Source organism: Cupressus sempervirens, chromosome 1 (assembly GCF_028749045.1).
Source record: "Cupressus sempervirens isolate cs-2001-9-10 chromosome 1, ASM2874904v1, whole genome shotgun sequence".
In the NCBI taxonomy this organism is placed as follows: domain Eukaryota; kingdom Viridiplantae; phylum Streptophyta; class Pinopsida; order Cupressales; family Cupressaceae; genus Cupressus; species Cupressus sempervirens.
In genome coordinates, this window is record NC_143118.1 from 578,508,404 (window position 1) to 578,521,530 (window position 13,127).

General features: G+C 36.7%; 1 pseudogene; it reads right to left on the reverse strand.

The window, feature by feature from the left end:
* Positions 1-1,040: 1,040 nt before the first annotated feature.
* LOC149578743 (putative FBD-associated F-box protein At5g53635) lies at positions 1,041-8,291 on the reverse strand (annotated as a pseudogene).
* Between the last annotated feature and the right edge of the window lie 4,836 nt (positions 8,292-13,127).

Consider the following 13,127-nt stretch of genomic DNA (forward strand, 5'->3'; position numbering starts at 1 on the left):
TGAATTGTTGCCAACCTATTGTACTAAATTAAACTACCAATGGAAAGCAAAAAACAAGCAGGTCCCCATTTGCAATGGGGCAATGGCGTGGAAACCACACAAGAGGAACATTTTAACCCTTCCTGAGTTTCAACAACCATAAAGATGGGTGAATAAAAAAGTGTCAAAAATATTTGAATTAATATTTATCTTAAATAATATGCAATTTAAGTAGGAAATGGAAAACAAACCTTGGAAAAAGTTGAATCCTGATTGGTTGTTGACACAATTTAGTCACTATTTAAAACTACCCCCATCCACTGTAGTTCCATTGAAAGAACTAATAAAACTTGTAGTTTTTTATCAGACCCTATGAAATAAGATATTAGCGTCTATCATTCTTCTTCATTCCAAGAATGGTCAATTCTCATTCTATATGCTTTAAAAGAAATCACTAGACTGTATTGCTAGCAAAAGAAAATGGAGCATCAATAACATTAACAACTTGTCTAATTAAAGCCAAATAGAGCATGGAACCCAATACAATTAGCTCCCACAAAGGAAACATTATGAAATTCAAATGCAATAGTTTTTTCAGCCTACATTTCCTACAAACCATCCATTACAATTATCTTTGCTAGTACAGATGTTCTCCTCAGATACAAAATATACTTCAAGAATTGCATACATTGACCTTCATCACAATCATCAGGTAGCTGAATTTTTGTTCTTTTAATATAAGGCATACTCTAGAGCAAGTAACTTATTACTGCAATCTCTTTGTCATTGAAATCAAGTACTTCTACATGTATTCTCTTTAGGTTAACATGTGGAGAGGTGAGGTAGACAGGTATAGGATCTCTTGCCAACTCCTGCTTTGCAATACCATGAATAAGTAACTTTACCAAGGGTTCCCTTCTCACATTGTTTAAAAGTTTTCATCTTTTATTTAAATGTATTCAAAAAAACATGACCTTAAACTATCAAGGTAGAAACTATTTAGCTTTATGTTTGGAAGTTAGGGTATATACCTATGCAAAGGAACCCCCTATATGTAACCACTAAAGATTTGGAAGCCTGTGAAGCAAGTTTAGCAAAGGAGCATCCATATATGTATCCCTTTCAAAGGGACTACCCAGATATATGGCAAGTCCCTCCAAGGACTAGAAGTTGCCCAAGATGTGAAGAAATCTAATAGCTAAAACAACTCCTGGACTAGATCTTAGTGAGAAATCCATATTCAACATCCTCAAAGTATCTCCATAATTCATTTCAAGATACTGGGCAGAATAAGAAAGCTCGTAAAACCTTACACCATTCACACTCAAATCCTCAACCATGTACCCTGTTAGAGTTTTGAATTTGGGGCAGTTAACAAATAAAGATTTTACTCTTTCTATACTCAAATGTTTGATTGTGGATGAAATGATCGTAACATTACCTAGTCCAGCATATCCTATTATTTCAAGTTTTTGTAAAAGGGGGCAGAGTGAGATCAAGGAGACTAAACATTCATCTATCAATTGAATGTATCGGAGGTGACAAGTGATGAGGTGGGGGAATCCAATGAAATCAATTGGGAAACTAGTGAGGACGTATTGTACAAGATGTAGGGTTACCAGTTGTGAACATAAAAAGAGAGTAGGAGGTGGGATTTATTTTGAAGCATCCTCAAGCTTTTCTGCAAAAGTCTCATTGTAACCAAATAGATTAAGGTGTTAACATTACACCTAGATGTATACCTTACCCATTTACAGAGATTTTCATGAGAGAAGTGTCATTGTTGAGTATTATCTAAGTGGGTTCTATGGAGGTGAAAGGCCTCTAGATTGCCCGAGTGAAGAAGCAAGATGTTGGAAATAATGTTCTCAATCCTTTGTGAGAAATATACAAATTAATATTTCAACAACTCACAACCCAAAACCTAAAATCAATTTATACTCAGCACTTGGAAAAATTGCTGGGCACATGAAGGTGCCGAGTGCCAGTTTTACTCGGCACATGAAGGTGTCGAGTGCCAGATAGCTCGGCACTTGCTCAGTGCTGAGTGACATGCAAGAGGTGTCGAGTGAGCTTGACATAAGAAGAGCTCGGCACTCAATAATTGCTCGACACCAATGGATACTAAGTGAGCTCGGCTCCAACTGAGAAAGAAGATGCCGAGTGTACTATTTCAAACTTAAGAAATATAACTTAGGAAATATTTCAATGTGAATGCTTTCACCATTAAAACCAAAAAGCCAAAACTTTAAGCTTTCAACCAAACTTGTCAAATGCAATGAATAGAAGAGTAAGAACAATAAATTTGAGTATGCCTGCTTGCTTAGTATTTAACTTTGATTTAAAACAATACAAGATCTGGGAGCATTCAGCTTCATCCAAGAAACCCTAAATTTACCCTAAAACTTCAAACGACTTCAATACTTCAAAATTTAAACTTGCAACTCTAATGGCTACATACAAAAATGCCTGGAGCAATCACTGCTTCATAGGTCGAATCCAATGAACAATAAACTTACAGAGTGACCAAAGAGAAAATGTGAAACTACAGGCACGGAATAAACAAACTCCTTTCTTTGCACTCTGACAACTGGATCTGCTGATCTTCTTCCACTGCTCTTCTCTGCAACTTCTAATCTGATCTTCTTGATCTGCACTCTATGAATGAATGAATGAATAACATTCCTTTTTGTCCCATTCCATTTTTCCTCTCAACGTTCAAATTTGAAATCTCACCTACCAAAATGAATGCCTACGGTGACCTAACAGGGTAGATGGGCATGGGGCTCGAGGATAACCTGCAGGCATTGACGTTTATTTCCAACACTCCCCCTTTTTCTTGAGACCCACAAACAAAGATCACTGCTAATCCAAATCAAATACACCAAGACTTTTTCTTAGGTACACAAAATTTCCAATGCCTAATGGCTTGGTAAAAATATCTACTAGCTGCTGGTTTGACTTGCAAAATTCCATCTTGATATCCCCATTCTCCACCAACTCTCTGATGAAGTGATATCTGATTTCAATATGCTTTCTTCTCCCATGGAAGACTGGATTCTTGGACAATGCAATTGATGAGATGTTGTCACAATAAATTATGGTTCCATCCTCTTGCCTTTCATTCAAATCTGTCAAGATCCTCCTTAGCCAAATTGCTTGACATGTTGCTGCATTTGCTACAACGTATTCAGCCTCTGCTGTAGATTGAGCAACAATAGGTTGCTTCTTGGATGCCCATAAAATTGCACCCGATCCCATATGAAACATGTATCTAGAAGTGCTCTTCCTATCATCCAAACTTCCAGCCCAATCACTATCTGTGTATCCCACCAACTTGAAATTATCATTTGCAGTATACAAAATCCCAAATCCCTTGGTACCTTTCACATACCTTAGGATCCTCTTTCCCACTTGCCAATGGGAATCCTTTGGTGTTTCCATAAATCTAGAAATCATTCTTACTGCATGCATTAGGTCTGGCCGAGTTGCAGTCAAATACATTAGACTTCCAACCATACTCTTGTATAGTGTTGGATCCACTCTCTTGCTAGAGTCTTCCTTGCTCAACTTCAGACCTACTGCTATTGGTGTGGGGGCTGGCTTACTGTTCTGCATTTTAAATCTCTCCAAGATCTGCCCTACATACTTTTCTTGAGAGTTGAAGATGCCATCATGCATTTGTTTTACTTCTATGCCTAGTAAGTATTTCAAGAGACCTAGGTCTATCATTTCAAATTCACTTTTCATGACCTCTTTGAACTCATCAATTAGAGCCTTTTCATGACCAGTAAAAATTAAATCATCTACATACAAGACAACAATCAATACATTACCATCTGCTACCTTGATGTAAAGAGTGGGCTCACCATTGCTTTTGCTAAAGCCATTGCTCATCAAATATGAGTCAATTCTACTGTACCATGCCCGTGGAGCTTTCTTGAGCCCATAAAGAGCTCTCTTCAACCTATATACTTTGTTCTCTTCACCTACAACTTCATAACTAGGTGGCTGCTCCACATACACTTCTTCTTTTAGTACACCATTTAGGAAGGCAGACTTCACATCCATTTGAAATACCTTCCACTTGTGTTGAGCTACAGTTGCTATGACGGCACGCACGATTTCCATTCTTGCAACTGGGGCATAGGTCTCATCATAGTCTCTTCCATACTATTGTTTGTAGCCCTTGACTACCAACCTTGCCTTATGCCTATCAATCTTGCCTTCAGCATTGCATTTGGTCTTATAGACCCATTTCACTCCAATCACATGCTTCTTGGGAGGCAATTTAGTTAGCTCCCATGTCTCATTCTTTTCTATAGCATCTATTTCCTCATCCATGGCCTCACACCATTTCTTCTCCTTAATAGCTTCCTCAAAATATATTGGATCACTATGAGAAAATAATGCAAAATTAATACTCTCATCATAATCTTCATACCTTTCATCTTGGTATATCTCCCTAAAACTCTTGGTCTTTCTTAGTAACAGGGAGGAGAGTGTGGGATTAGAATCTTCATTGCTGCTGCATTGCCGACTTGGTCGGTCTTCACTGGTACTCAGCACTGACACTCGGTCATGCCTAGAGGAGCTCGGCAATGTCTAAATCTACTTGCCTTTTCTTCTATCTGCTCCTTCTTCTTACTGTTCATTAGCATCTTCTTCACTCATAATTGGCACTTTACTAGAAGTGCTTGGTGATTCATCAGTTTGTCCATACCAAGAATGATTTTCAAGAAATTCCACATCTCTTGAGAGCATCATTTTGTTGTTCAATGGATCATACAATCTGTATGCCTTTGATTCTGGGCTGTACCCTGTGAAAATGCATTTCACACCTTTGTCATCAAATTTTTTCCTTTTCTCTTTAGGAACATGTGCATAGGCTACGCATCCAAACACTCTTAAGTGTTTAACTGTCCATCTAATTCGTGACCAAGCTTCCATTGGAATTTTGTCACGGACTGCCTTTGTAGGACACCTATAAATTAGGTAAACTACTGTTGCCACATCCTCTCCCCAAAATTCAGTTGGGAGACCTTTCTCTTTCATCATGCTCCTTGCCATTTCAACAATGGTCCTGTTCTTTCTTTCAGCCACTCCATTCTGCTGTGGTGTATAGCTGGCTGTGAGCTCTTTCTTAATGCCATGATTCCTGCAAAAATTTACAAAAGAATTGGAGGTATACTCCCCTCCTCTATCTGATCTTAGGACCTTGATATAGTGTCCACATTCTCTTTCAGCCTGGGCTTTAAATTCTACAAATTTTTCAAATGCTTCAGATTTATTCTTTAAGAAATACACCCATGTCCTAGACTGAAATCATCAATAAATGTCGTAAAATATGTAGTCTTCGCAATGGAAGTAACTTGCATAGGACCAACTAGGTTAGTATGCACTAATTCTAATGGATATCTAGCCCTCCTAGAATTTCCAAAATTAAAGGGAAGCCTATGTTGCTTACCCAAAATACAAGCCTCACACTTGTCACAAGAATTTCCTACATGTGGCAAACCTTCTACCATTCTTTTATTTGACAATAAATTTAAACCAGCATAGCCAAGATGACCATACCTGAGGTGCCATAGCTATGAGGGGTCTTCAATAACACTCCTTAGAGCTGATTGTGTGGGAGGTGCAGCACTAACTTGACATGAGAAACATGTCTCAATCCTCAAGGGAAACATTCTTTTCTTTGTCATTTGAATTGCTGCAAGTAGGTTCTTGCTCCCATCCTTTTCTTGAATAACACACATGTCATTCTCCATCAGCACTTTGTATCCATTTTGAATGAGCTAACCAATGCTCATCAAATTGTGCTTCATACCAAGGGTGAAATACACATTTTGTATTTTCTTTTTCTCACCTTTCTTGGTGCGGACCATAATAGATCCTTTACCCACAACTGGTAAGGTTCCATTGTTACCCATCTTAATTTTTGATTTGAAACTCTTGTCAATGAATGAAAACAAGGTTTCATTACCACTCATGTGGTTGCTACATCCACTATCGAGGTACCAAACCTCAGGGCTTCCGTCTTCACCAACATTACACATGATGAAGGCAGTGTTTTCACTTCCCATATTTACATCAGCCACATTTTCTTGTCCTAACTGATCTTTCTACTTCTTCCAGCATTCATTTGCATAATGCCCATATTTATGATAGTAGTAGCATTCTACATTACTCTTATTTGAGTTGTAGTTTTTCTTACCTCCTCTTGAAGTATTTTGTGAGCTACTTGCTCCATCTGCTCTTCTTGAGCTTTCTGCTGTAGCATTTCTTTGTCCTCCATTACCCAGGCCTCTACCTTTGGAGTTTCTGCCTGAGCCATTTCTTCCTCTCCCCCTTCCTTTTGGATTTTATTGAGCCTTGAATGCTTGGTCTTGGGTAGAAGAAGATGTGGATCTATTGATCCTATACTCATGGGTTTGAAGAGAACCCATCAACTCATCCATTGTCAAAGTAGTGAGGTCTTTTGCCTCTTCTAAGGTCATGACCAAATGGTCATATTTATGAGGTAAACCCCTCAATATCTTTCCCACTATCCTCTTCTCTTGATAGTCTTCTCCATTTGACTTCATTGGATTAATCACATTGGAGATTCTTGAACTGAAGTCTGCAACTGATTCATTCTCCTTCATTTGAAGGTTCTCAAACTCCCTCCTGATGTTCTGTAGCTTTACAGTACGGACTTTATCGGTCCCCTTGAAGTTTGTCTCAAGGATAACCCATGTTTCCTTTGCATAATTTTCTACTACAATCTTTGGTAATACTGTCTCTGACATTGCTGCTTCAATCAAACTTAATGCCTTAGCATCCTTCCTCCTTGACTCTTTCAAATGAGTCTTTTGTTCATTTCTGAGAGCAGCATACTGAGTTGGATCAGTCACATCATTGAATCCATTAACTACGAACTCCCACAAATCATTTGCAACCATAATGGTTTTCATTTTCTTTGCAAATGTATCATAATTCTATCCATTAAATGATGGTGGTTGCTGCCATATCTTTCCTGCATCTCTTGCCATGTCAAATATCCCAAGAAAAAAACAAATGCCCTAACTCACTGTGGATGTGGGGCCTCAAAGCTCTGATACCATGTGAGAAATATACAAATTAATATCTCAACAACTCACAACCCTAAACCTAAAATCAATTTATACTCAACACTTGGAAAAATTGCTCGGCACATGAAGGTGTCGAGTGCCAATTTTACTCAGCACATAAAGGTGCTGAGTGCCAGATAGCTCAGCACTTTCTCGGTGCCAAGTGACAGGCAAGAGGTGTTGAGTGAGCTTGGCACAAGAAGAGCTCGGCACTCAATAATTTCTTGACACCAATGGATGCCGAGTGCGCTCGGGTCTAACTAAGAAAGAAGATGCCAAGTGTACTGTTTCAAACTTAAGAAATATAACTTAGGAAATATTTCAACGTGAATGCTTTCACAATTAAAACCAGAAAGCCAAAACTTTAAGCTTTCAACCAAACTTGTCAAATTCAATGAACAGAAGAGTAAGAACAATAAATTTGAGTATGTCTATTTTCTTAGTATTTAACTTTGATTTAAAACAATACAAGATTTGGGAGCATTCGGCTTCAACCAGAAAACCCTAAATTTACCCTCAAACTTCAAACCGCTTCAATACTTCAAACTTCAAACTTGTAGCTCTAATGGCTGCATACAAAAATGCTTGGAGCAATCACTGCTTCACAGGTCGAATCTAATGAACAATAAACTTACAGAGTGAACAGAGAGAAAATGTACAACTGTAGGCACAAAATAAACAAACTCCTTTCTTTGCACTCTGACAACTAGATCTGTTGATCTTCTTCCACTACTCTTCTCTGCAACTTCTAATTTGATCTGCTTGATCTACACTCTATGAATGAATGAATGAATAACATTCCTTTTTGTCCCATTCCATTTTCCTTCTCAACGTTCAAATTTGAAATCTCACCTACCAAAATGAATGCCTTCCGTCCATGAATGCCTATGGTGACCTGACAGGGTAGATGGGCATGGGGCTCGAGGACAACCTATAGGCGTTGAAGTTTATTTCCAACATCCTTGGCATGAGGAGCTGATCGAGGGAAGTGTAAGCAGGCCCCAAAACATGATGTGGAGCGAAAGTAGGCTCGAGCATCTGGGTATAGAGAAATCTCCACCTCTTGGAAAGAATACAAGATTGGACAACATCTTTAATAGGTATTTTTGATAGCATGAAAGAAATAAGAGAATCGAGAAGTGTGTAAAATGCATCCTGGGCCGATATGATAGGGATATCAGATGCAGAATAAGCAAGTAGTGAGATTATTTGAAAAAATACAATAGATTAGTGAAGTTGAAGATTCTAATCACATACCTACCATTGCAATTGAAAGCAGTATCCGATGGTAGGAAATTTCTCTGACATGAACCATATTGGTTGAGGTTTAAAAACCACAAAAAGCTCAAATATATTATGGGGCACAAAATATTTAATACATAAAAGAAATCACAAAATTTTTCCTTGGCTGGAAAATCTCCAAGATGAGGGGAATTAATTTGTAATACTAATCTAGTAATGAGGTTTAAAAGATTTTTTTTTTGAAAAGGAAAATTATTTGGTCAATTAACTTTAGTGAATTGAAAGGTTATTAAGTACACATTATAGAAATAGTGAATTTTAGTTTAATTTATGTAGAAATTTTTGAAGAGTGGAGTCATTGGGACAGTACTATGGGAAGTGATATGTGATTTTTTTTGTCATGTTTATCTTTTAATTATTAAGTACAATGTCTAGAAATAGTGAACTTATGTTTAATTTATGTGAAAAAATTTGAAGAGTTGTGGAGGAGTTATTCAGATGGTACTATAGGAAGTGATATCTGATCTTTTTGTCATGTTTATTTGTAATACAAATTTGGTAAAGAGGTCTTAAAAGAAAATTGTTTGGAAAGGAAAATAATTTGGAATATCATTATTATAAATAAACTTTACTGAATCCAATGGTTATTAAGTACATATTATAGAAATAGTTAACTTTAGTTTAATTTATGTGGAAAGTCTTCAAGTGTGGAGGAGTTAGTTTGATAGTACTATGGGAAGTGATATGTGATAATTTTTGTCATGTTTGTCTTTTAATTCATGAGATAATTAGTCATCTTACAAATAAAAAGTCTTATTAGGGAACTTTAGTTTAATTTATGTGGAAATCTTGAAAAGTGGAGAAGTTATTTTGATAGTACTATGGGAAGTGATATGTGATCTTTTTGTCATGTTTATCTTTTAATTATTACTATTAACTGAATTGCAAAAATGAAAACACATGTACCAAAGTGGATCGTATAAGTACTCTTAGTCCATCATTTTCATTTTTAGCTTTTTTGGTTGTTGATTCACTCATTTATGCACTGGTGTTAGGACATTTCATAATAGCTACTTGGACATTTGGCCACAAGTACTAGCATTTTGAGTGTTTGACTATTGGTGCAAGAATTGTAGTACCTCCTATGTTTGCATTCTATATATTGTTATATTTTGATCTGCGAGATACTTGTACTCATGTTATTTGTATTTTGAGATGGGTTAGATGTTATACTTTGATTTCCAATATCATAAAGGTTAGATCTTTATGTTTTTTAGTTGATCATACTTTTATGTTGATGTCATTTTGAGATAATAATATGTTTCATGATGATATGTGGTTATCTAGTATTTGGTCATATGTCTGATTATGTTATATGTGGATTTATTGCTATGGTGACTTACTTCATTTTGGTTTTATTATGCTTTATGTGAACGTGAGTGATGTAAATGGATTATTTTAGTATAATTGAATAAATGGTTAAATAAGGTATTTAATGCATTTATTGCTTTAGCTATGATATTACATGCAATTGCACTTGATCATGTGTTTTAGCATGCAGGATTTATATCCCTAGTAGTGGCACCTAAAGTTAGTGATTCAATTGTTCATATTTTACCAATGTTATCCATGTATGGTCGACATATCCTTATTTAACTTTAAAATTAAGCCTTCCAGTGATTTGATTAAATCTAGAATCATTTGCATTATGTGACGAGACTAGTGAAAGTGTCTATGCATTTAGTGGTTCAGATTGTTGTAAAATTTGTTAAGGAAATTTATGTGATTTTGAGTTTTTGAGCTTAAGTTTTTATCGAATTTAATTTCTAGTAGCTTTTTCATAGATGAATTCCTATTTCTAGGAATAGCTTGTTTTCATTTGAGTCGATTTAGAGTCTAACTAGTTTAACTACTTATTTACCCTAATCAATTATTCACCCAAAAAGTGATAAGTATTGAAAGAGGAATTTAATTGGAATTTGGAAAATTCAGAGCTTTTTCTGAAATCCTTTTCAGAAAGATTTGTTTTCTGTTCATTGTGGGAGCTACAGGCATGGGATCTTCATGAGGATGGACTCATTGGATCCATCTCAGGGAGACCTTGTTTTGCCATTATTTTGGGCTACATCTGCAAGTTATTTATTTTACTTGGTTGTTTTATGTTTTAGCCCTTTTGGTTGTTAGGTAGGGCTCTTCTGTTATCTTGTTTCAACTCAGTTTCTATTTCTATTTTAGATAGTTTTTTGTTAGGAGGCTAAGAACTAGTATTTTCCTCTATTTTTGTTTGTTGGTTCTGCCTGGTTGGTCGAGTATGAACGTTTTCCATATTTTTCAGATGGAGGTTTGAGATTTCAAGTCATTATGCTGGTTATTTTTGCATACAGTGTTTGAACTTGAATTTTAATGGAATTTCATGGCTTTTGTGCCCATGGTCCAAATGGGTTTTAATTTTGAAGTTTTTGAGTTTTGAAGTTTTTACTTCATTTTATGTGTTGCCTTATTTTATCAAGTTTCATAGCATATTGTTGATTGTGGACTTGGATCATCCGTGGGATGTCAGTCATATCATTATTGCACTTGTATGTTGCATTGGGATGCATGTTGCATCCATCCTCCCAAGTTGTTAATCAATTGAGTGTTTTGTTTCTATTTGTGTTCTCATCCAACCCTTGTGTTTGAGCTTTGTGATGGTGGTGCACTACACACAAGCACGTGTGTGTACATTTTTCAGGTGACTTACGAGGCCTGATCTCCCATTTGTATTTCAATTAAGCTATGTTCATGTGGGATTGGGTTGGGAATATGCATACCTACAGGCACTCATCATGTGATGAGCATGGGTATCTAGAGTAGGCATGTGGAGTGACTTCTCTCGTATACCTCGACCCTGAAATGGCTAACAAGGTAACATGAAGATTTTCTAACAAGCGATAACTAAATAATTAATGGTTACTAAAACTTAATGAAATGTAATATCTTTAAACACATGGCCTCCTGAGGGAGTTGATCAAAGGTATGTGTCTCTGGCCTCTTAAGGGAGTTGATTGAAGGCACAGTATATGGCCTCCTATGGGAGTTGATCGAAGATACATTCTGAGTTTTGCCTCCTAAGGGAGTTGATAGAAGGCTTGAAGTACTTGCACTACTTGATGGCAAGTAGTGACACTCCACAGAGTCCCTGCAAAGTTGACCCATAGAGTGTCTGACCAGGACCTATTGTATTTGCGTTATATCATGAAATTGCTTACAATCCTCTTTACTATCTATTGTGAGTGATATCCATGGATGTGTATTTTACATGTGTTTGTGGTTGGATCATTATCTCCATCAGCATGGTGGGGGTGGACCTATGGGTTCGACATGGTTGGGAGGCATAGCTACCTTCACCACTACTAGGGATCGGTGTATAGAGACGATCTTTTATTACAATACAATTGTTGCTTGTTGTTTCACTTGGTACTTTAGGTTTTGAAGTATGTTATCTTGTGATTTATGCTTTCATTGCAATGCTTGGATATCATGTTTAGATGATGCTAGTTTATTTGATGCATTCTTGTATTATGATGTTATGCATTGATTAGATGATGAGTTTGATTTATGGGATTATCTTGTGCTTTACTTTTATCATGTTAGATTTCCTTAATCTTATGTTGTAGTATGTTTTAGTAGTGACATCCTCATAAGACAGCTCTGATGATCTGGTTTGTAGTTTGGGATGTTACATGTGGGGGATGGCAAGGACCTTCAAGGTCTCATGATGCTATTATGGTTGGGAGGATATGTGCATGAGTTTGGTTATTCTTGTACATTGTGATTTTATTTATGTATAGTGCAGTGTTATTTCAGCACGTTCTTTTATTGCTATGCTTTAGATGATAAGATGTAGTTCCTTCATGCAATTATGGTATTCAAGTGTCATTGCCTTGATTTTTGGATTCGGTACACCTTGGTGTGGAGGAAATTCATTTCCTAGCTTTTTAATTAATGTTTTCTAGGTAATTGATTTGAATCCTTGTGTGAGATTGTACTTCCTTGCGCAAGATTTCAAAATCTTTGTCTGGTGTACTAAGTTTCTTTGTGCAGCTCACTAAGTTTCCTCACACAAACTCCACACCAATTTTGGGTGTTTGGGGTGTTTTAGCTATTGAACAAGCACTTCCTCGTGCGAAGGGCTAGTTTCTCACATGGTATGTTGAGTTTTCTTGCATGAGACTGTACTTCCTTGCACAAAAATCTATCAGTTGCATTTCCTCGCACAAAAAATAAGGGGCATCTCCATTGGTTTTTAGGGAATGCAATTTGGTGTTTTGAATACCCTTTGGGTTAACTTAAATTACCATGCATTGACAAATTTGAGATTCTTGGTTGTTCTCTTCTTTGGTTTTTCATATCTCTATTTAAGTGTGTCAGTTTGGTAGTGGCATTTGGAGATTCATTTATTGTCAAAATTGTGTTGAGTCTTCCATTGCAATCTTTGTGATCCTTGTATGTTGAGTTTCATGTACACATATATACATACATACACACACACACACACACACACACACACACACACACACACACACACACACACACACACATATATGTACACACACACACACACACACACACACACACACACACACACACACACACACACACACACACACAAATATATATATCTTGGCTTCTATTGAATCCTTGTTCCAATGATCTCTAAGTGAGACATTACAATATAGTGGGTATCGAGTGACACTTTTGAAATGTCACTTTTTGACCACTTTGTGCTCAACAGTCTCTATAACGAGATCTGCA